At 32.2% G+C, this 24,609-nt stretch overlaps 1 long non-coding RNA gene across 2 annotated transcripts; it reads left to right on the top strand.

Moving 5' to 3' along the window:
* Window positions 1–20,347: 20,347 nt before the first annotated feature.
* Window positions 20,348–23,239, top strand: LOC112718287 (uncharacterized). 2 transcript variants are annotated; one of them, XR_011866332.1, is made up of 3 exons: window positions 20,372–20,572; window positions 20,940–21,092; window positions 22,703–23,239. It is a non-coding gene; the product is annotated as an uncharacterized lncRNA (long non-coding RNA). The 2 variants fall into 2 exon arrangements; XR_011866331.1 differs by lacking the exon at window positions 22,703–23,239 and having other exon boundaries at window positions 20,348–20,572; window positions 20,940–21,320.
* Window positions 23,240–24,609: the final 1,370 nt, after the last annotated feature.

The raw sequence follows: 24,609 nt of genomic DNA, 5'->3' as shown, positions 1-24,609 counted from the left end.
ACTAAATGCGAAATGGTTCTACCTACTTGGTTAAAAGTAAATCAATCTCCAAGAACACATATGAACATGTAGGGCTAACATAATATGATGATTCATGAATTTCACCAATTCAAATATCAAAATGAAGTTCAAACAGACTTGCAAGAAGAAAGCTCATGAAAGCCGGGAACAAGAAATTGGCATCGACACTAAATTATCAAGCTTTCCATCCTTGAAAGTAAAATTCTCTTGCAATAGTGGATCCCCATATGCATTAGAAATTAGGTAACTCTATGCTGCATGTGCATCACCATCTTTTATCTTTGCATGCCCCTATCTGTCAAAATGATTGTATAGATCTTTTTATGTGAATTCCGTCCTGTTCGGACCTGCTTTTTATGCAACCATGAACCCCATTATATGACAAGTTATAACACCATAAAAGTGTAAACTATCAGTCTGTGCTTTATCAGCATCGATCATTGTTTGATATGCGAGAACAAACTGGATATACTTAGGTGGGATGAGGTCATGATTGTGAGTCTCTTAAAATTTGGTGACTTGCCACTTTTGTAAAATTAAGTCATTGTGAAATCTAATATTTGCTCGACACATTACACGTGGGATTGGCTTATGATCCTTTTTTTTATTCTTCATCTCCAAGTACCTTTTTCTAGGTTTACTCTTTTTGTTACAAACCATCTGTCACATATTAATATTTCTAATGAAATCTTGTCCTTCTTCGTCAAAACAAAAAATTAAAATTACCTTCACATCGTTGAGTTCATCACTCGATTAGTGATGACCAATATGTAGGATGTTTCTTCTATATAACTCTGGACACCTTTGAATCGTATGACCATGACGTGTATAACGAGAACAATTACAAGATTTTGTCGCCCATCTATTTTGACGAGGGGCTCCTTTTGTCTTCACAACAGTTGGGTCACCGACCAAACCCGTATTAGTAAAAATCTTGGAGTTGGGATCACGTCTCTTTTTATGCTTTTAGATTAGCCTAAAAATGTCATCTCTAATTTCTATGTTATCTTAGTTCTTTAATGCAGACTCACATAATATAAAACATAATGTTGCTAGAGCACCATATCTAATATTAGCAATATTTTCAGAGTTAGTATCCATGGATGTAACTAAACATACATAATTCTTCTAAATATTTTTAGTCCACCTCTTGCGAACAATTGTATCAAGAATGGTATCGATGTGGTTATGTCTCATAGTACAGAAAATATGACAACATAAAATACCACGACTTTCAAAACAAACGATAATCACAAGCAATTTTTTTAGTGGTTTTATTATATTGTACTTCAGATTCTCTCCCGGTTGCCTCTATTTATTTATTTATTCTCACTTTAACTTCATCGTTGCTTACTAAATAGGTTATAACATTTAACTTACCAGCTTTTTCTATCTCACATTGAACCTCTTTAAACATACTTTTAGTGAAAACATTGGCGGCTTGCTTCCCAATGTCTTGAAGACATGTGGTCAACACAGGAGTTGTAAACAATGATTTAAAATCGGATAAGAGTTCATTTTTCTGATACAGGTTCATTGCTTCATTAAAATTGTGTATCAATTCCAGAAGGTAGCAGTTTTTACTAATATAATTCTTTATTAAGGAGTGGATACCTTCACATTGTGACGTAGTTCTGATTCTACTGAAAAACTTATCATTTAAATATGATGAAGCCCATATTTCTTTGGTCCCATATGTCTTTTGCAACCATTCATTCTCAGAAAGCCTGTACTTAGATATCAAGTTATGCCATCTTCTCTCAAACTCTTTAGGAAAAATTTTATCCATACATTAAGTGCTTTAATCTATCTAAGAATTTTGAATTCTTTATAGCTTCACAGGCATTACGGTATAGATGTCATGCATAAAGACGAAGTACAGCATTTGGAAGAACTTCTTTTATTGCCTCCCTCATTGCAAGATCTCTATCTGTCACCACGGCTATAGGTTGTTTATTACCCATTATTTCCAAGAACATCTTCAACACCAAAATATAGGTTTCACGCTTCTCATCGGATAATAAACCACAACAAAAAATACATGTTTGTCCATAGTGATTTGTTCCTGAGAAGACAACTAACTACCTATTATACTTGTTTTTTGGTATGTCGTGTCGAAGGTAAACACATCACCAAAATATTGGTAATCAATGATACTAGACTCGTCGGCCCACACTAAATTATCAAGCTTACCATCCTTGAAAGTAAAATTTTCTTACAATAGTGGATCCCCATATTCCTTAGAAATTAGGTAACTCAATGCTGCATGTGCATCACCATCTTTTATCTTTGCACGTCCCTATCTGTCAAAATAATTATATAGATCTTTTTTTGTAAATTTCGTCTTGTTCGGACTTCCTTTTTATGCCACCATGAACCCTATTATATGACAAGTTATAAAACCATAAAAGTGTAAACTATCAGTTTGTGCTTTATCAGCATCGGTCATTGTTCGATATGCCAGATAAACTGGATATACTTAGGTGGGATGAGGTCATGGTTGTGAGTCTCTTCAAATTTGAGGACTTGCCACTTTTGTAAAATCAAGTCATAGTGAAATTTAATATTTGCTCGACACATTACACGTGTGATTGGCTTATGATCCTTTTTTCTATTCTCCATCTCCAAGTACTTTTTTCTAAATTCACTCTTTTTGTTATAAACCATCTATCACATATTAATATTTCTATTGAAATCTTGTCCTTCGTCAAGTCTCGCAACAAAATCGTGCACTCTAGCATAATTTCTATAGAAATCACATCATAGCTTAATTTGTTTAACTTCTTCTCAACTTCTTAAATTTTGTAGCTACAATTTGACATCTTCATGGATTCACTAACTTTACCCTCATTATTGATAATATCATCCTCCTCCTTATTAAAACTACTAGTATAGCCAAAACACAACTCATCAGACTCTTCTAAAAGTTTATTGTTATCGATGTTCATGCTTATGATGAAATTCTATTAAAAAATTAAATTATAAAAATATTTAATTAAAATACTAACAAACTTTACAAAAAAATAACTTAAAAAAATGAAAAACAAAATCATAAATTAGACAATTATAATTTGTCAGCTTCAAAAAACCCCATATTAAAAAAAATCCCATAAAAAATTATAAATTAAGTAATTATAATCCGTCACATCCTTCTTAATCAAATTTTCTGTTATGATTAAAGTAGATAAGATAATTAATTAAGATATTTACAAAGGTTACAACAAATGAGTAAAAAAAAAAGACAAGCTAAGACAAATATATTTTGAATAATTAATTATAATTTGAAAGTTTACTTTTACAGATTAATCTCTGAAAGAAGGTTTTCGTCGGTTAGGAATTTATACAAAATAATTTCGTTGAAGTATAGATCTAAACCAACAAACAAGCTTCCATCAAAGTTTAAATTTGTTTGTCACAAGTACAAGCCCCAATATAAACCGAAGTATTTAAACATCGAGTCGTCTCTCAAGGAATTGCAATGAAGTGCTCAATTATTGGCTATGAAAAAACAAGGGGGTTTGATTTGGTAATTGACAAGAAAAGTAAATACCAAGAAAGTAAATGTCAATTAACTAATAAAGGAAGGAAAAAGAACTCTTGGCTAAGGCATGGAAATTGAGATCACCAGCCTTGTCTACAAACCATTTATTGACAATGATGAGGGACCAAATCTATCAAGTCTACTTCTATGCTTGAAGTAAGTCTAATAGGCTTGATCAACATCAACCCATAAGTCCCAATCTAGCTACTAATTGACTTAGTAGTAGGCTAGTGTCAATGGGTATCAAATTGACCAACAAGGGATTCAAATCACCAATCCAATTAGACCCAATGACTCAAGGTCACTCAATTCCCTTACTTAGGCCAAGAGTAAAGAAAACTACTCTAATACGAGTGAAAATATTTTATCAAACACCTAGAGTACAATAAAAGTAAACATCATAAATTGCAAGAATTAATGAAAATCGTAACTAACCCAAGCAAGAAATCAACAATAGCAACTACGATAAACATAAAAAGACATGAAAACATAAAATTGCATTACGGAAAATAAAAAATCCAACAAGGGTTCATGAAGGTAAAAATGGTAACATAAAGAAATTAACAAAAGAAACTAAGATCAAGACAATAGAATAATAAAATATAAGGAGAGTTGAACTAAAAACAAGAATTTGAACTTGGATCTAAGAAAATTTGACCTAAACTATCCTAAATTCTAGAGAGAAGGGAGAGCTTCTCTCTCTACCCTAAAACATGATGAAAAACTAAACTATGACTACTCTCCCTCGTTCCCTTCCAATTCTTGGGTTCAAAAGCATTAGAAATGAATTGGATTTGGGCCTCCTTCATCTCAGAAATCACCCCCAGCATATTGCCTTTAATGAGGTCACGTGCCGCTTATCACGCATACGCATGGTTCACGCGTACGCATCATTGGTAACTTTCCTAACCATGCGTACGCGTCGGTCACGTGCACGCGTCGCCTTGTCGATTTCCTTTTTCACGCGTGTGTGTCAGTCACACATACACGTCGCTTTGAATCTTCCAAATTCTTATTTTCCATGAATTCTCCTTCTTGTATGCTTTTCTCTTCACTCCCTTGATCCATTCCTTGCCTTTTAAAATTAAAATCACTAACAAACATATTAAGGTATAAAGTGGAATCAAAGTGGATTAAATTTAACCAATTAAAGGCCTAAAAAGCATGTTTTTAACCATTAAGCACAATTAGGAGAATTTCATGAAACCATGCTATTTCATTGGATAAATGTGAGATAAGTTGATAAAATTCCCTAAATTCAACACAAGATAAACCGCAAAATTGGAGTTTATCATTCTCATGTACTTTGTTCTTGGTGATTTTAAGATCTAATACCTATATACAAACTTCAAAAAGAATAGTTCTGGTGGCCTCTCAAACCATTTTATCCCAACAAGCCAATTACCAAATTTCTAAAAATTTAGATAAAAAAATACTAACAACTATTTAAAATATCTGATATAATCATCTACTATGCCAAGGTAACAGAAGGCGTGGAACTAATAAATATAAAATTTTAAAAGAACAATTACTCTATTCTTTAATTTATATAAAATCGAATATAAAGATACAAATTAAACAAGAGGGTTATCTATCTCAATCTATATAAAAATATAGCTAAAAAAATTATATTTATGGCAGCAAGTTTAATCTATAAATTAAATATGATGGCAACGCTAACAATTGATTTGGAAATTAACCAGAAAGAGTCAACAAAATACAATTCATGATTTGAACAGAGGGTGCAAGCAAAACAAGTCCAGATAATAGCCAAAATAAGCACAAAAAATAATTTGAAAGTTAAAAACCTAACCTAATGTCATCGTTGGCTCTGTCTCCCTGGTTCATGAGGGAAAAATAGATTGCTGCCGGTAGTTAGGGCTGGGCAAAAAAAAAATCCAAATTTTGGATTTTAAACCCAATCCAAACCAAACCATTTTAAAAAAAATCAGTTTTTTTTAAAAAAAATCCAAACCATATTACATCAATTTTATAGTTTGGTTTTTTAATCCAAACCAATTAACCAACATAAATCCAGATCCGGATCCAAATCCAAATTAGGATCCAAATTTGGAAAAACCCTAATTTTTCACAGTTCACACTACGCACACATCGCGTTTCTCCTTCAACTCTGGCGTCGCGCTTCTCCTTCTCCTTCGGCGCTTCTCCTTTGTCATTCGCCGTTGTCATTCTTTGGTTTCACCGTCTTCATCTCGCCGTGAAACTGAACTATTTCATGATCATTTCAAGTTAAACTGATGATATGATATGATATGATGTTGTTTCATGTTACTCGAAACTATTTCATGTGAGTATTTTGACATTTTCTGTGTCTTCTTGTGTTTAACAAGTATTTTGACCTTGTATTCCTTGTGTTTTAAACCTTGTATTCCTTGTGTTTCTGTGTCTTCTTGTGGGCCTTTCTCTTATTACTGCTGTAAACACTGGACTTTTTTCATCTACCAAAATGATGGATGGGGATGTGTAAGAAGTAAATTTCTCGGTTCTTACTTTTAAGTGATGTAACAAACTCTGATGTTCTATTTTTTAGTTAACCTGTTCTTATATTCTGTCTTTGAGCAACCAATGATTAGTTAGTTATGCAATTTGCATTAAAAGAAGAATGCCAAACTATTTATAGATAATTCTTTTTTAATGAAATGAGTGATGCACGAAAACTTGTCTCTCAACAAATCTCTCTCGGCAAGTATACCAAATTGTCGTCAAGTAAAAATTCACAGTAGAGTGAAGTCGAATCCACAGGGATTAACGGATTAAGCAATCAATGGTTAGTTGATTATCCTAGTTAGACGAATCATTAAGGAGTGATGAGCAACAGAAAAAGTAAATAGCATAAAAGTAAAGAAAGAAATAAAGTATAAGAAAGTAAATGGAAAGAAAAGTAAACATAAGAAATAAAATGAACATTGGGATCAAGAGATATTGTAATCCTCCAAATCAAGTTCATCCTCATCTCTTCCTCAATCAATGCATTCATTGATCTCCTTGGCAATCTTAAGTGATTGGATCCCAATTCCTTGGCAATCCAATCGCTCTAAGCTTGAACAATTTCCCAATTCCTTGATTTAATTGCTCATGGGAAGAGATGAAGTATGGTCACTGATTATACCACACACATTCATAGATCAAAGTATTGGTAGGATTAAATGTCACAATATCCATCCAACTCCCAACCTAATCTAATGTGAGAGAGCATTTCTAGCATGATTTCCTCATTCCTCTTCCAAGGTTCTGAGGAAATCCAAGTATGAGCAATTTCTCTTCCGAGACAATTACCCAATTGGATGAAGATCGAAAGCTCTCTAGTAAAATCAAGAGAAAAGAAAGAAGAAGAAGAATAAAAACTAAATTGATCCATTAAATACAACAGAGCTCTCTAACCCAATGAAAATAGTTAGTTGTTCATGGCTCTACCAAAATAGAAAAGAAAGAAAGTGCAGAAAAATAAAGATGAAGATTAAAACTGAAATTGAAACTTCAAAGTTCATAAATGAAAAGTACAAACTAAAATTTAACTACTACTAAGAAAAGAAAAAGAAGAGAAAAGGAAGAAAAGTGTAGGAGGGAAGGGGTCCGAAGACCTACTCCCCTTGGAGTGTGCCAATTCATGGAAGTTCGAATTGGTCTTCACTCTCTCCCCCTTCCTTCAATTTCTCCCTTCCAGAATTTTTTGAATGTAAAAACTAAGGCCCTTATATAGGCTCTCCTAAATTACAAAATGAAATGAAATTAAAAGCAAATTACAATTAAAATGAAAATTCCTATTCTCGATGCATCTTGTGGCCTTGATTGGTTGACACCTGTGGGCTTGCTTGCTTGAGGTTGGGAGATCCATGAAAGAGAAGTGAATCAAGTTGAGGTCCAAGTGCTAATGTTAGTGCTACCGTTATCCACACTAATGCTACAAGTGTGGCGTTAGTGCTGAAGTTAGTGTGGCTAATGTCACACTTGCAACCCAGTTGGTGTTTTTGGGGCTTAAAAGATGCCTATTATTTGTGCTCCAATTTCATGCTCACTATAGAGAATTATATATCGTTGGAAAGTTCTGAATGTTAGCTTTATAACGCAACTGAAAACACCTAAATTAGACCTCTGTAACTCAAGTAATGCTCTTTTGAAAGGGACAGGGTCGCTGGCATAGTCGCTGGCGTTATTGGCAAAGTTAGCCACAATAACGTTAGCGTTCAGGGGATTAATATTACCAGGTTCAGAAGTACAAACTTAGTGTCCACCCCATACTATTATATATTGTTGGAAAGCCCTAGGTTTCTACTTTCCAAAGCTTTTAGAAGTGCATCATTTGGAGCTCTACAGCTCGAGTTACACTTCTTGGAATGTGAAGAGGTCAGCTGGCCTTACTACAGGTTGATACCATGTTCATCTTTACACTTTCGGGATAGATTTTCTCCTTCAAATGTAGTGTCCATCATATAATGTCATATATGCTTGGAAAGCTCTGGAATCCTAATTTTCAATGCCACTGGATTCACCTAATTTGGAGCTATATGGCTCAAGTTATTCATGTTTGAAGAAGGCATGGTCAGGCTGCTGGGTGAGATTTTGCCCACGTTAGTGGCACTAACGTGGCCACTAACGTTGGCCTTCTTTGCTTCGCAAACGTTAATGGCATTCACTTTTTCCACTAACTTTTACAGCTGCCTCCTTTCTTCCACGTTAATGACCATGTTAGTGGCACTAACGGGGCCACTAATGTGGGTGTTCTTGGCCATTTCCAACGTTAGTGACAAAGGTGAGTGTCACTAACGCTGGCTCCCTTTTTGCTCCACATCAATGCCCACGTTAGCGGTACTAACGGGGCCGTTAACGTGGGTCTTCTTGCCTCTTCGCTAAAGTTAGTGGTGTTAACGTTTCCACTAACTTTCCATGCTCTCCTTCTTCAAAGTTAATGCCATTAACTTTCTCACTAACGTTGGGACTTCTCTTCTTTTCCACGTTAATGGCCATGTTATTGGCACTAATGTAGCCACTAACGTGGCTCTTCTCTGCTTTTTTTGGTCTGAAATCAAACAAACAAGGTGTATCAAAGTAACATACAAGACAAACTTCATTATACTAAGTGTGCTAATAATGCCCACAATCATAACTTCACTTAGTATGATCTATTTCATCATATTTACCCTGTATATTAACTAAAATTCAACTATGCTTGAGATTTTGTTTCATGAAGAGATTTTTCATGCTATTACTCATTTATTGGCAAAATTTGTATGAAAACTAACTAAAACCTACTGAAATAACTATAAAAAAGCAGGCAATGATGCACCCGCATCACAACACCAAACTTAAATCTTGCTTGTCCCCAAGCAATGAAAGAATTATGCACAAATGATTCTTTTTATTGGATTATGTTGAAGAATTTCTTATGATGCCTTGGTGAGTGAAGTGATTAATTGATAATGGAGGCCAACTCCAATTATATGCTTATGCAAGGATTCCAGTGTTCATTAGTCCTTACATCTTAGAAGTCTTAGTTCTTAGGAGTGTCATTCGGATGGTGTTATGGAGTCCTCTTTATAGATTATCACCTTGAAGCAGTATTTATTCGTTTTGGCCTTGACTCTAGGTGTCATGTCTCAAAGCGGCCCTTTATGATAAGTTTTCAATCAATACTCCCAACCTAGTCAAGTTAAGGTATTAGGTGATGAAACACCCCTTAGGATACTTGCTCAGGCCTCTTTCTTTGACACAATTTCACCACAAGCACGTAACTAGGACAATAACTCTTTGAGTGTTTGTATCTTTCTTTTTTGTCCTGGTAATTGATGCTCAGAGCCTTGGGCTTGTTCTTTGTTATTTTTTTCTTTTTATTTATTTTCTTTTGTTTACTGCTTCTTGGATTAATAGGTTTTTGAGAATTTCCATAACACTTCTTCAAATTTCAATTCCTGTCTATGAGCTCTCATGCAAGTTTTCACAAACATGTAACCTCAATACACAATCATACAATCAATCCATTTCTCTTAATCTTTAGCTTGCCTCAAAATTGATAAAACTCCTCAACACTTTTCTTTCAAAAGAATGATTTCTTCGATGCATTTTTAAGTATAATGGGTGCAAGCAGATTAAAGATGAAGGTACAATGATAAGTAGTGAAATATGCTTATTACTAAAAGTAACATAACAGAACAAAGGTAGACCACATGATTCAAAATAAGAGAATTCATTATTGCCATTAAGTCTACTGGGAGTAAATGAGAAGGAAAGGAACTTTACAACCTTTGTAGCTCATCTTCGCCCTTGTTGTCCCTTCCTGCAGACTTCCTCCCTCCAATCACCATCTTAGAATAAGTGCTTTCCCAGAAAGCAACAAGTAGGAGCAGTGGTGTTGAGATTGTGATTCAACCATGAATGTCAAAAAAGAGAAACAAGCTATGAGTAATGCATAAAATTAAGCAAGCTTGGTTAAAAATGACACTACAGGCCTAAGAAGCAAAGGCATTATGATTATACAAACAAGTGGTGTTGCTAGATACATTGCATAGAAAAATAAGTGGCACACCAAATTTAGTGCGACACTTTCTCTTAGAATTGATGCAAGTATCCAGAAAGATTGAAAATAGATTGTTGTAGGGCAACACCAAACTTAAAATGCGATCATATGCCAATTTTATTTGAAAAGAAGCTAAGTAAAAGAAACTGTTGTATTAATAACAAAATTACCAAGAGCCAGAGATGTCACAATCAGGGGCTTCTTGGTGAGGCATTAACACAAACAGTTAGAGAGCATATAAAACAAAGAACCAAAGCAATTACATGAACAAAACAAAACAAAGGAAAATGTCTAATCTAGGTGATCAACCAACCAGTAGTTTGTTAATCACAATTAATCCCCGGCAACGGCGCCATAAACTTGATGCATGAAAACTTGTCTCTCAACAAATCTCCCTCGGCAAGTATACTGAATTGTCATCAAGTAAAAACTCACAATAGAGTGAGATCGAATTCACAGGGATTAACGGATTAAGCAATCAATGGTTAGTTGATTATCCTAGTTAGATAAATCATTAATGAGTGATGAGCAACAAGAAAAGTAAATAGCATAAAAGTAAAGAAAGAAATAAAGTACAAGAAAGTAAACGGCAAGAAAAGTAAATGTAAGAAATAAAATGAACATTGGGATCAAGAGATATTGCAATCCTCCGGATCAAATTCATCCTCATCTTTTCCTCAATCAATGCATTCATTTATCTCCTTGGCAATCATAAGTGATTGGATCCCAATTCCTTGGCAATCCAATCTCTCTAAGCTTGAACAATTCCCCAATTCCTTGATTTAATTGCTCATGGGAAGAGATGAAGTATGGTAACTGATTATACCACACACATTCATAGATCAAAGGATTGGTAGGATTAAATGTCACAATATCCATCCAACCCCCAACCTAATCCAATGTGAGAGAGCATTTTTAGCATGATTCCCTCATTCTTCTTCCAAGGTTCAGAGGAAATCCAAGTTTGAGCAATTTCTCTTCCGAGATAATTACCCAATTGGATGAAGATCAAAAACTCTCTAGTAAAATCAAGAGAAAAGAAAGAAGAAGAAGAATAAAAACTACAATTGATCCATTAAATACAACAGTGCTCTCTAACCCAATGAAAAGAGTTAGTTGTTCATTGCTCTACCAAAATAGAAAAGAAAGAAAGTGCAGAAAAATAAAGATGAATATTAAAACTGAAATTAAAACTTTAAAGTTCATAAATGAAAAGTACAAACTAAAATTTAACTACTACTAAGAAAAGAAAAAGAAGAGAAAAGGAAGAAGAGTGTAGGAGGGGAGGGGTCCGAAGACTCACTCCCCTTGGAGTGTGCCAATTCACAGAAGTTCGAATTGGTCTTCACTCTCTCCCCCTTCCTTCAATTTCTCCCTTCCAGAACGTTTTGATTGTAAAAACTAAGACCCTTATATAGGCTCTCCTAAATTACAAAATGAAATGAAATTAAAAGTAAATTACAATTAAATGAAAATTCCTATTCTAGATGCTTCTTGTGGCATTGATTGGTTGACACTTGTGGGCTTGCTTGCTTGAGGTTGGGTGGTCCATGAAAGAGAAGTGAATCAAGTTGAGATCTAGGTGCTAATGTTAGTGCTACTGTTAGCCACACTAACGCTACAAGTGTGGCGTTAGTGCTGAAGTTAGTGTGGCTAACGTCACACTTGCTACCCAGTTGGTATTTTTGGGGCGTAAAAGATGCCTATTGTTTGTACTCCAATTTCATGCCCACTATAGATTATTATATATCGTTGGAAAGCTTTGAATGTCAGATTTCTAACAAAACCTAAATCACCTCGATTGGACCTCTGTAACTCAAGTTATGCTCTTTTGAATGGGACAGGATCGCTGGCATAGTCGCTGGCGTTATTGGCAAAGTTAGCCACAATAATGTTAGCATTCAGAGGATTAATATTGCCAGGTTCGGAAGTACAAACTTAGTGTCTACTCCATACTATTATATATTATTGGAAAGTCCTGGATGTCTACTTTCCAACACCTTTGGAAGCGCATCATTTGGAGCTCTATAGCTCGAGTTACACTTCTTGGAAGGTGAAGAGGTCAGCTGGCCTTACTATAGGTTGATACCATGTTCATCTTTGCACTTTCGGGATAGATTTTCTCCCTCAAATTTAGTGTCCACCATATAGTGCCATATATGCTTGGAAATATCTGGAATCTTACTTTCCAATGCCACTGGAATCACCTCATTTTGAGTTTTGTGGCTCAATTTATTCGTGTTTGAAAAAGGCATGGTCAGGTTGCCGGGTGAGATTTTGCCCATGTTAGTGTCCACGTTAGTGGCACTAACGTGGCCACTAACGTAGGCCTTCTTTGCTTCACAAATAGTGGTGTTCATTTTTTCTACTAACTTTTACAGCTGCCTCCTTTCTTCCACGTTAATGCCCATGTTAGTGGCACTAACGGGGCCACTAACGTGGGTGTTCTTGGCCATTTCCAATGTTAGTGACAAAGGTGAGTGTCACTAACGTTGACTCCCTTTTTGCTCCACGTTAATGCCCATGTTAGTGGTACTAACGGGGCCGTTAATGTGGGTCTTCTTGCCTCTTCGCTAAAGTTAGTGGCGTTAACGTTTCCACTAACTTTCTATGCTCTCCTTCTTCAAAGTTAATGCCATTAACTTTCTCACTAACGTTGGGGCTTCTCTTCTCTTCCACGTTAATGGCCACGTTAGTGGCACTAACTTAGCCACTAACGTGGCTCTTCTCTGCTTCTTTTAGTCTGAATTAAACAAACAAGGTGTATCAAAGTAACATGCAAGACAAACTTCATTATACTAAGTTTGCTAATAATGCCCACAATCATAACATCACTTAGTGTGATCTATTTTATCATATTTACCTTGTATATTAACTAAAATTCATCTATGCTTGAGATTTTATTTCATGAAGATATTTTTCATGCTATTACTCATTTATTGGCAAAATTTGTATGAAAACTAACTAAAACCTACTGAAATAACTATAAAAAAGCAGGCAATGATGCACCCGCATCAATGAGTAAAAAAAAATAGTTCATTTAGATCATGATTTTTCTTATGCCAAACTATTTATAGAAGTATTGAACAAGTTATGAGTTCTAGCTATTTGATGTTGTGTTTTTTTCTTTTATTACTTTGGAGGCTTCAACTGCGGAGTTGTTGAGTTTAGATTGAAAATTGCTCTATTGTTTGTTTACATTTATGGTTCTATTACGAGTTTAACAACTGACTCAAGGAAACCTTTGAATGCTTGTTGACTAGTGTTACATTATGTTTGAGAACATGTGCGGTAGTGAAATGAAATGACTATGTCACTGTGAAATAAGGAAAATTACCTAAATTATGATACATGATTATATATCATATTTATTAGGCACATGCATATATATGCCCTTGGCTTTTAATTTGGATTTCAGTAGTATCATTTTGCTTAAAGCTTATTATGAACTGTTGTATTTTATTTGTTGACTAAGCAAGTGCCTGTAAAGTGAGTGTTTTAGATTTGAGTAATGTTAGAAAATCAGCTAATTTTTTTAAAATTATTTTAAATTTTAAAGAAACAGCTTCTTTCACAGCAGTGCAAAATTAAGAAAATTACTTATTGCAAATTAATTTTCCTACACTTTTTAGCAGTTTCTGAAGAGTATCACATCTGTTACGATTTGAAGTTTGCCAATTAAGCAAATTAGTTATTGCAGAAGGCAACTTCTTTAGCTCATGCTTGAAAGACAGGTTAATGTACCTTAGATGTAGTAATTCAGCTGCTTTCCATGGAACCTCTTTTATTGCGCAAGAGCTTAAGTGTTGTTTGGATTGATACCCTTTCAAGAAGGCAACTTCTTTAGCTCTTTCAATTAAGCAAATTAGTTATTGCTTTCAAGGCACTTTTCGTGACAGGTTAAGGTACCTTAGCTGATAAGTGTTATTTGGATTGATACCCTTTCATGTTTGTTTTAATATTAGCCATGAATATTTATGCTAAGGGAGGGAGATAGATAATGTACTTTAAATAGGTGGAGCTTCTAAGGTGTAATTTGGAAACTTGGTTGTGTCTATTTCTTGTTTAACTTGAAATAATCATGTAAAAATGCTGTATCGTAATTCCTCTTGTTCACAGTATTGTTGTTGTTGGTGGTAGTGGTTTTCATTAGTGGAAATCATAACTTGCATTGATAATAATAATAGTCCCCCTCTTTTCTGACTTGTGCCTATGTTTGTTGTTTTTGTTCCAAATTGCCAAGTCTATGAGTCGCTTCTTATTTTTTACTATTGGGAGAAATATTTATGTGGAAGTGTGTTTATTTTATTGGATAAATGAATTTTCATAATGACATTGTTCTTGCTTAGCAAAAATACACGGTAACTTGGCATCTTTTGATACTTTGTGGTTGTTGTTTTAGATAAATTTTTTAGTGGTATTCTTTTGATGTCTTGAGAATGATTAAATGTTATATAGATTAGCTATTGTCATTAGATTTATAAAGAACAAATTCTAGTTGTAATGAATCTATACATTTTAAAAAATGACTTTAGTATTAATTTTACTTTTAAAAAAAATTATGGTTTGAAAATTGAATTTCTAAAAACTGGTTTTAAAAGTGAATTTTTTGTTAAAATATATGGTTTGAAAATTGGATTTTAAAAACTAGTTTTAAAATTGGATTTTTGATTGAAGAAACTAGTTTTAAAACTGGATTTTCAAAAATTGGTTTTAAAATTGGATTTTATAAAAAAAATCAGATTTTAGATTTGGATTTAAAAAAAATTGAATTTTAGATTTGGATTAAAAAAATCGGTTTTATACATAAAATTGGATTTAAAACCGGTTTGTAAGTAAAACCGGATTTAAATTCTAAAACCGATTTAAAACCGATTTTTGTTTTTTCAAACCGGTTTAGAACCGATTTCTCTCTTCAATTCAGTTCTTGTTTGGTTTTATGAACCATAAAACTGGTTCTGAAGTGGATCCAGTTTGGATTTATAAAAATCCAAACCATGCCCACCCCTACCGGTAGTGATGGTGGACGCAGTGGCCAACAGGAAGACGCGACGGCGCTGTTGGATGAGTCGGACGCAGGAGATGCGAACGGGGTCACGTGTGGACGTGAGAGACGGTGATGGAGACGTGACGATGCTGGTGGATGGAAGGAGGTGGACACAGGGGTCACAGATGCTCAGGACATGAGAGACGGTGGCGAGATGTGACGATGCTGGTGTTGGAAGCAAAAATAGAGGGCGGTAGAATCGGGGTCACAAAGGCCAAAGACGGGACAGACGGTGATGGAGATATACGAAGGAGTGAAAGATAGAAGGGATGTGGCGGTGTTGGTGAGTGGTGGTGAACGGTGGTGGTGGAAGAGTTGTCAGCAAAGGTTCAGTTCTGAGGATGAAGTGTTTCTCTGAGTTGAAGGATCTTTACTCTTTAGTGTTTAGGAACCAGGGGAGGGTGAGAGAAAATAGAAAAAGGATTTTTTTATTTTGTATTAATTTTAATAAAATATAATATTTAACCATGATTAATCATATATGGTTAATATATATACGTATTCGTATTTTGTACACAAATAATATTTAATATACTTTTAAAATACATTAAATTTTAATTTTTTTAAATTATTTAATTATTAGTTGACTGAAATTAATGATGGCACGTGTCTATATTATATTGGTCCACATATACATGATATAAATTCTCTCACAAATTTTGGGATATGAGAGCAATCACTTAAATTTTTTGTGTCTTACAAAGCACATGTCTATTCACTAACACGTTAGGATGCTTAAGTTTTGAATGCAGTTGTGGTAATACTCAAGGCATGTGTATCTCCATGCTTGCATATCTTCTTGATAAGCAACTTGAGCTGTTATCTCACCCATTTTAAGTTGACACTCCACTTGAAGTTTTTACTATAGTTTGAGTTGTGTTTCGATCTTATGTTGTTAAAGAGAGTCACATAAAACGGTCACATACCCCACTTAATCTCTTTTTTCCTTTATACCACACCTGTTCCCCTCCGTGCTTTCTCTCTATTTATTTATACTTCATTTCTCTCCCAAATACCAATATTTTCTTCTTTGCTTTTTCATTCTTCTCATTCATTCTTTATTGTTTCGTAATCTATATCCACTTACAATATTTCATATTCTATTTTTATTCCTTCATTTATATTCATTTTCATATATCACTTGTACAAAAAAAAATTTTTTTTTCTCACATTTTTTGAATGGAGCTCAAGTTGAGTAAGAAAAATGCTTCAATTTTTGAGTGCCAAACATTATTAAGATTTTAAGAGTTGTACAATTATTGAACGTTAATTAGTAACTTAGTGACATGCTCAAAGTTGCTTCTAATTCTGTAGAACTAAATTGTGATTGGATATTATCTCTAAGCCTAATTAAATTCATGATTTATCAGTTAAAAATATTAATTTATTATAAATCTTAAATTTATTAAAATTATTTGGAATAAAAATTTATTTGGTAAAGTTCATAATTTTGAAAATACACATGAGACGATACTTGTATTTCATGAAGCGTACTTGCTTCAAGTTGATTTTATTATGCTTTATTTTTATTTTCATTATGTATAGGTATATATATTTGATTTGTTATGAAACCTAGTAATATGTTGCAAGCACTGAATATTTGCTAGACATGATGTATTTTTGAATTGGTTTGGCATACTTTGACTATAAAATATAGTTAATAATGATATTGACATTAATCTAGATGCATCTATTTCATACCTCAACTAGTAGGAAAGTTGTTAGCTTAATGTGTAGGTCATACGTTGGATTTATTATACTATACGAACACATAGGAGAAAAGGATTATGTTTAGAGATGGAGTCGCCTAAGTATATGGTATTTATAATTTTTAAAATAAGATTTGTATTATCTCATGTGGGATACAGATATAATGTTTACTAATTCAATTGCAAAATTTACTCTATCATATTCTCATATTTTTTAGATACATACACTAATTTAGATTTATTTTACTAGTCCCATAGTAAATCTTACTCCTCTTAGTGAGGCTTTTTTTCTATCTAAGGGAATATTTGTATGTAATGGAACCTCTGTTCTAAAATTTAAAATATGTCAAATGCTTCATATATTATAAGCAGAATTTTTATGTGATTTATGTTATTTTAGGTGTTTAAATTGTTAGAATATTAATTTTAATTTGGTTATGTAAGACTTATGAGTCTAATTATATTGTTTAAATATTAACTTAGTAATTATAACGTAACTTTTGAAAAGTTTAGAATTGGATATATATAATATGTTAATGTTGTTATAAGAATTGGGTATTTATTATTGATACAATATTTATTACTGATACAAGAGGATGGTATTCTTTTGACAAAGTTCTAAGAATAGAAGAATTGTGTCTGTTTTTTGTAAATTTAGTTAATTAGCTTGTTAAGGAAAGTGTCCCTTGAGTGACAACTATAGTTGAATTTGAGCCATGATAAATTTAAATATTGTCTTCTAGTACAACTCTAAATCTAACAAAAGATCATTCAGCACAAGTTTCAACACTTCAAAAATGAATTTTTTTAAAAAAAAAATCAATTACCCCTACTTATGAAAAATCATATGAAATACAATCTCCTTTCCCAATTCTCAATCTATAAGTTAGGAAAAAAATTACCATTCACATTGAGTTTAACTGAACCTACTACAGAATACTTCCACGTCAAAGTAGATAATTTTAACTTGTTTACATAGGAGATTTTATATAAGAGTAAAATCATGACAAAATTTGAGAATCATCTATCTTACATAAAAAAAATCTCAATGGTCATCATTAAAAGTCATATTTAATCACCATCTTTAGACCCACAGAATGCACGCAAAAAGAAAATAGAATTTATTATATTTGTACCGAGGAACATGATTTATTAACAAGTATTAAGAATCAGTTTAAAAATTTTTAAGGTCGAAAACTCAAGATTTTATTGTAAATAGTTTTGACCTGGAAATCAATACTATTAAAGCTTACTGAAAAAGGTCAACAATTTAAAACAATAACCGAGAGATTAGTCCTGAGTCGTTCTCTTAGAATTACAATCAAATACATAATCATTGGCTATGGAAAAATCGGGAGTTTGTTCGCAATTGACGAAAATTTAAATATCAGAAAATTAAAAATACAATTAAAAATTAAATGCCAAGGATATTAAACTAAAAGTAATCAAGGCAATTAACTAGAGAAGAAGAAAGTAAACTTCATTTCTAAAAGATCTTGGCAACGGTTAAGAATCACTATCCTTGTCACTAACCACAACATGATAATTATAAAGAGCAAACCTAATTCATCAACCTCTACAAATTGAAAAAAGTCAATTAGATTTAATTAATTATATTTCACAAGTCTTAACCAAATTATTAATCGAATTTAGTAAAAGATCAACGTTAGTGAAAACAAGATTAATTAACATCTCTAAATTATCAATCAACTTGTACATTAGTAACTCATGTTCATTAAAATTCCCAACCCAAGGCAAGAACGAAAATTTACTTTATGATTAAGTGAGGTATTTCATCAAACACTTGGAAGGTATAAACATAAAGTATTATAAATTATAAGAATTATAAAAACTACAAATACCCAATAGAAGAAATTAACAATAACAATTCAAGTAGGTGAGACTAAAGCATAAAACATCAAATTCTTTAAAAAATATTAAAAATTCAATTAGAGTTCAAGAACTTAAAATAACAAAATAGAAGAAGTAACAAGATGTTCTAAGAAATTAGAGTAACAAAACAAGAAATTATAAATTAAAGCCTACAATTAAGTAAAATTAAAACCTAGAACAAGAGAGAAATTCATAAGAAATTATTGAATTTTAGAGAGAAACTCCTCTCTAGAATTCAAGGACTCAAACTCAAAAAAAAAAAAAAAAAAAGAGTGTATGATAAGCTGTGTTTGATTCTCCCTCAATCAAATCCTCCTTTAAATAATACATCAAAAATGGACTAAATTAGGCAAAAAATAGGCTATAAATCACGAGTCACATGCCTTTTCAAATGAGGCACGAGCTGGATATTATGCGTACGCATGCATAATACGTATGCATATCTGCAACTTCGTTAATTCTTCATTTTTTCATAAAATCTCTACTTTTGCATATCTTTTTCATCTCTTTTCAAGTCATTATTGCCTCCTAAACTTAAACAACTTAAATAAATATATCAATGCATACAAAAAATAAAAGTAAAATTAATTTGACAATTTTTAAAGTTTAAAAAATATGTTTTAATCAATTAAGTACAATTAAAAAAATTCATAAAAACATGTATTTATAAAAAATAAATATAAGTTAAATTGATAAATTTATATTTTTTATTTAAAAATTATAATAAAATATAAATTTATTAATTATCAATAAGAAAATTTTGAAGACTAAAAGCTTGCCAAATAGAAAAAAATCTCACACGGTCATGAATAGAATGGTATCCCCTTTAATGCTAATATATATAATCAACTATTTGCTATTAAATAGGTATACTTACAACAAATGTGTTATTATTCAAAAGTTTCTTAATAATGACTTTGGATTTAAGTTTCGGAAAAGAAATAAGTATTTTATACTATTTTAAAATAATAGGAAAAGTATTGTAAAAACTACCCAAAAAAAAAAAGATAGCGACAACACAATCTGATCTCGTTTGTGTTATCCTAAAGAAATTTTGAATCCTATTTTTCAAGAGTGCTAATTTAAAGAACAAGAAGACTCACTTCTCGCAAAAATGAAAAGAAAATGATCATGCAAGATACCTTTAAAACCAAAAAGAATCCAAGATATATAGTATAAATGCATTCGAAGAAATTCATTAAATTTAATGTATATTTATAAAATGGAAATTTGACCCAAGTAAGAACACTACTAGAAAACTAGTTATTATAGACGGATATTTTTGACGGATTTTATCCCACGGAAATACAGAGAGAATTTCAGAGGAATTTTTTGTCAGAAAATAAAAAAATGAATTAGTATAAATTACAGACAGAAAAGAGAATCCATCGATAATTCCGTCGGAAAAATTAAATTTTTTTCCGTGAAAAATGGTTACAGATGGAAAATCCGTCTGTAATTAAATAGACAAAACAATGCTTTTTATTAAATTATTACAGACGAAAAATTCGTCTGTAATTTAAATTTTTCGTCAAAAATATTGAGGTAATCCTAATTTTATCACCACACTATCGAGCTCCATTCACACTCCTAACCTATAATACAACTTAGAAGATGTGGATGCTGCTATATTAGCTGTTCGTGTAGCTCTTACAAAGGGTATGAACTGGGATGACCTTTCACGTATGGTGAAAGATGAAAAGAAAGCTGGAAACTCTGTTGTTAGTCTCATTGACAAGCTCCATCTTGAGAGGAACTGCATGACTTTACTGTTGGCAAACAATCTTGATGAAATGGATAATGATGAGAAGACACTCCCTGTAGATAAGGTTCTTATTTATTTATCACTTCTTGTTGAAGTAGAAATTCATTTCTAATAACAAGAACAATCTTGTTATGTACTAGGTGAGATCTATTATTCAACAATAACAAAGTCTTATCCTACTATGTGGGAGATCTGTTATATGGATTCGATTATTAGATGATTATCACGTTCAATCATAAACCATGTCTAAGCCAATAAGTCATTTTTTACTCTCAGATTTTCACTAAGATCCATTAGTTTTGGTTGTCATTTTCACCATCTATTTGGTTTTGTTGATTTTTTTTTCTCAAAGAATATGTGTGATTTCTTCCACCCCACCTCCCCCCTTTTCAATATGTGACATTAGTAACCATATTATGTTTGCTTTCAAGGTTGAAGTTGATTTAGCTCTCTCAGCTCATGCCAATGTTCAGAGGTGGTATGAACTGAAGAAAAAGCAAGAGAGCAAATAGGAAAAGACTATAACTGCACATGAAAAGCCGTTTAAAGCTGCAGAGAAAAAGACTCACCTACAGCTTAATCAGGTTGATATAAATTGGATTTGCATATCTTTAATCTACTGTATATATAGCTAAATAGTTATTGGATTACGATTAGAGAGATGCTGTTACCAAATCATAATACTAGGAATTTCTGCCACTTTGCAAGCTTTTTTAATTCTGAAAAAAGGGAGGATCTTATCCTCTCCTCTGGTAATTTTTCTTCCTATGTGATGAACTTATTTTCTTAATAAATATTCTCCATTGCTTTTATTTATTGCTAATGAATCCATGCTATGATCATGGAATAAAATTATCCTTTTGCTATATCTATGATATTAGGCTCTTCTTTTCTTGCTGTCCTTTTATTGTTTTGGAGGGTGCCTCAATAGTCTTTAGTTTCTTTGTCTAACCCAAAAATAAATAAAATAAATATTTAGATAAAGATAGCCATTTTATCGCTGAATGAGCAATATGTAGAACTGCATGACAAACAAGCTAATAGTCTTTTTCTTTTTTCTTCTCTTGATCATCATTTTATATATGACTGCTTTTGCAACTTTTCATCTATTCTTTTTATCTTAAAATAAAAGACTACTTATGTAATTTGCTCATTTGTTCAACAATATTTTTTTCAGAAAAAAAGTGTTGCCACAATTTCACATGCAAAAAGTTCACTAGTTTGAAAAATTTAATTGGTTCATTAACAATGAGAACTATTTGATTATTAGTGGACGTGATGCCCAACAAAATGAGATGATAGTAAAGCGATATATGTCAAAAGGAGATCTGTAAGTATCTAATGATGTATTACACTACCATGGCTCTTAACTAAATTTTGAAGTTTAAAACATTGACATATAAAAGTTATTGTGTAATGATTAATAATAAGGTTTAAACTCACATTCTTCATATCAAGAAAACTTGAGTATATCTTAAAAGTTAATGGGGTCATCTTGCTAGTTGTGCTCTTTTTATTTTTTGGCAATCTTAATAACAAAAAAAGAGAGTATGGGGCCAGGACTTAAAATTTTGGTGTCTAAGATACAACTGCTTAGTAAAAATCATAGAATTGTTTATTAAACTTATGATCAGTTGAAATTAAAAATTTATACCACATTGTGTACCTACTGTGTATTAAAATGACCCTATTGTTGAACATATACCCAAAACCTACTTAAACTTTGAATAATCTCATCCGTGATGTTGTTTCAAGGAAAACCATAATTTTATTTGGGCTGCATGTTTGTTGATTTCATCATATATTGATGAATGTGCACTTTTGTGTAACAATCTGGGAATTCAAAATTGCCTTCCTTTATTTTGTTTTATTAAGTAATCTATAGTTGATGCTTTCCTGGTGAATAGCCATATCCACTTCTATGCGATCTTGCAAACTTGATGGAGATTTAGGGCCCAGTTGGGTAACTGCTTTTTTAAATAAAAAATAAAAAAATTAATTTTTTTATTTCTTTTTTCATTTTCAATTTGTATCTATTTATTGGGTTTCTTGCTTTCAACAAAACAAAGAAAGGGGTCTTACTTTTGTAATATATGATGAAAATTTATCAACTAAAATAACAACAGAAACAAAACTAAGTGCCCCATAAGCATTTTTCATTCTTTTTTTTTGTTATTATCTTATGTATGTGCAGAGGTTCAGATTACATTTTTGACCGAGGGTGATGATCCTAACGATGATGATGTTGTATTAAAGAAGCTTTTTCACCCTAATCTCAAGCTATTAATTGTGATACAAGGTTCAGGTTGTAGATATTACACCAAGGTAAGCTTACTACCAAGTCCATTTGAGAGTGAGTGGCATAAGCACTTGTTTCATTGTTGATTGTGTGCGCAAAAATTCAAAGGCCGGGTGGCATATTTTAAAGTTAATCCCATTGATACAACTGGGGTCGGTGATGCATTTGTTAGTGGGATTCTCTACAGCATTTGCTCATAATCAATGTGGAGCTTGATGCTGCCAATGCAATTTAGTTATCCATTAATATTTTAGATTGTCACATATTAAGTGTTAAGTGTAATGTTAATGAAAGAGATCCATGTAACATTAGGATGGTCATCTTATTTTTTTGGGTATCTTTTTATTGAGATAGTGAGATATTGGCCAATGATGTTGAAAAATAACATCCAATTTTATAGGTATCATATAATGAATATTATGTTTATCTATATTTTTGGCTTTTTTTTTAATTTACAGTGTGTTTGATGGAGGAAATTTAAAAAATAAACCTAAAGTATTCATTTTGCAATGGAAAAATTTTAAAAAATTTCTATTTTACTTTACCGACAAATTAACAAACGGATTTTCTGTCTATATTCAGAGTGTGATGATTTTCCAAGGTTCAAATTACAGACGGAAAATTCGTCTGAAAATCTGTTTGTAATTATAAACGAAAAATCTGTCAAAAAATCTGTCTATAATTACAGACAGAAAATCCATCTGAAAATTCGTCTGTAATTACAAACGAAAAATCTGTCTGAAAATTTGTCTGTAATTACAAACAGAAAATCCGTCAAAAAATCTGTCTGTAATTATAGACAAAAAATCTATCAGAGAGTTCGTCGCCTTCGAAAAATGGAGGGAGAATTTACAGAGGAAAAATCCGTCGGTAACTGGTAAAAATCCGTCGATAATTTTCCAATAATTTTTCGATGGAAAAAAAATTCGTCGGTAAATAATTTCCGATGGGACTTTTACAGAGGGACAAAATCTGTCGGTAATTTCGTCGGTAACCAAAAATCCATCTGTAATAAAGATTAAATCTGTCTGTATTAATCCATTTTCTAGTAGTGAAAGCAAAGCTGAGACCACACATAAAAACTGATGAAGCACATATATGAAGGCAGGATTTTGAGTTTGTTTGGGCGTTATTTTCGAAAAAAAATTAATGATATTTTTTAAAAGATTTTTTATAAAAGCAAAAATAATTTTATGTTTGGATATCTCATATAAAAAGATCTTTTTATCTATCAATTATGTTTGGGTAAAATGAGATAAAAGTACTTTTTTGTTCATTTATTATGTAAAAAATATCTTTTTTTTTAAGAAAAAAGATCTTTTAAAAAAATATAAATTGTAGCTTTTTTAAAAAATATATTTTTTAATTTTTATAGTGTTTTTAGTTTTACTACTAAAAATTTGTTATACACGGCCATAGATTCCTTACTCCCATTTTTATGTGGGAGTACCATTAACCTACCTAAAAGTAATTATAAATTAAGCCCCGTTTTTTTATCTTTGAAAAAACTAAAAATTAGAAATTGAACCCTATATTTATTAACTTTTACGCTTTTTCCCCTTTTAATTTTGATCCCAGATTCAATATTGTAAGCCATTTACTCTGACAGGGTTTTGCCCCTCTTTCAATAGTGATTGCCATTGTCTATTCCTCTCCCTCTGTCGTCTCTCTCGTCCGCTCATCTTCACAGTGGAACCCGTATATATGATTTGGATTTTTGAGATGACAAGTCCTTAGCTAAAAATGGATGTGCATGTTGGTTTTGATATGTTTTGTCCTGTCTTGCCTTGTTGATTGCATGA

Source organism: Arachis hypogaea, chromosome 10 (assembly GCF_003086295.3).
Source record: "Arachis hypogaea cultivar Tifrunner chromosome 10, arahy.Tifrunner.gnm2.J5K5, whole genome shotgun sequence".
Lineage (NCBI taxonomy): Eukaryota > Viridiplantae > Streptophyta > Magnoliopsida > Fabales > Fabaceae > Arachis > Arachis hypogaea.
This window is presented reverse-complemented; position numbering and strand designations above follow the sequence as displayed.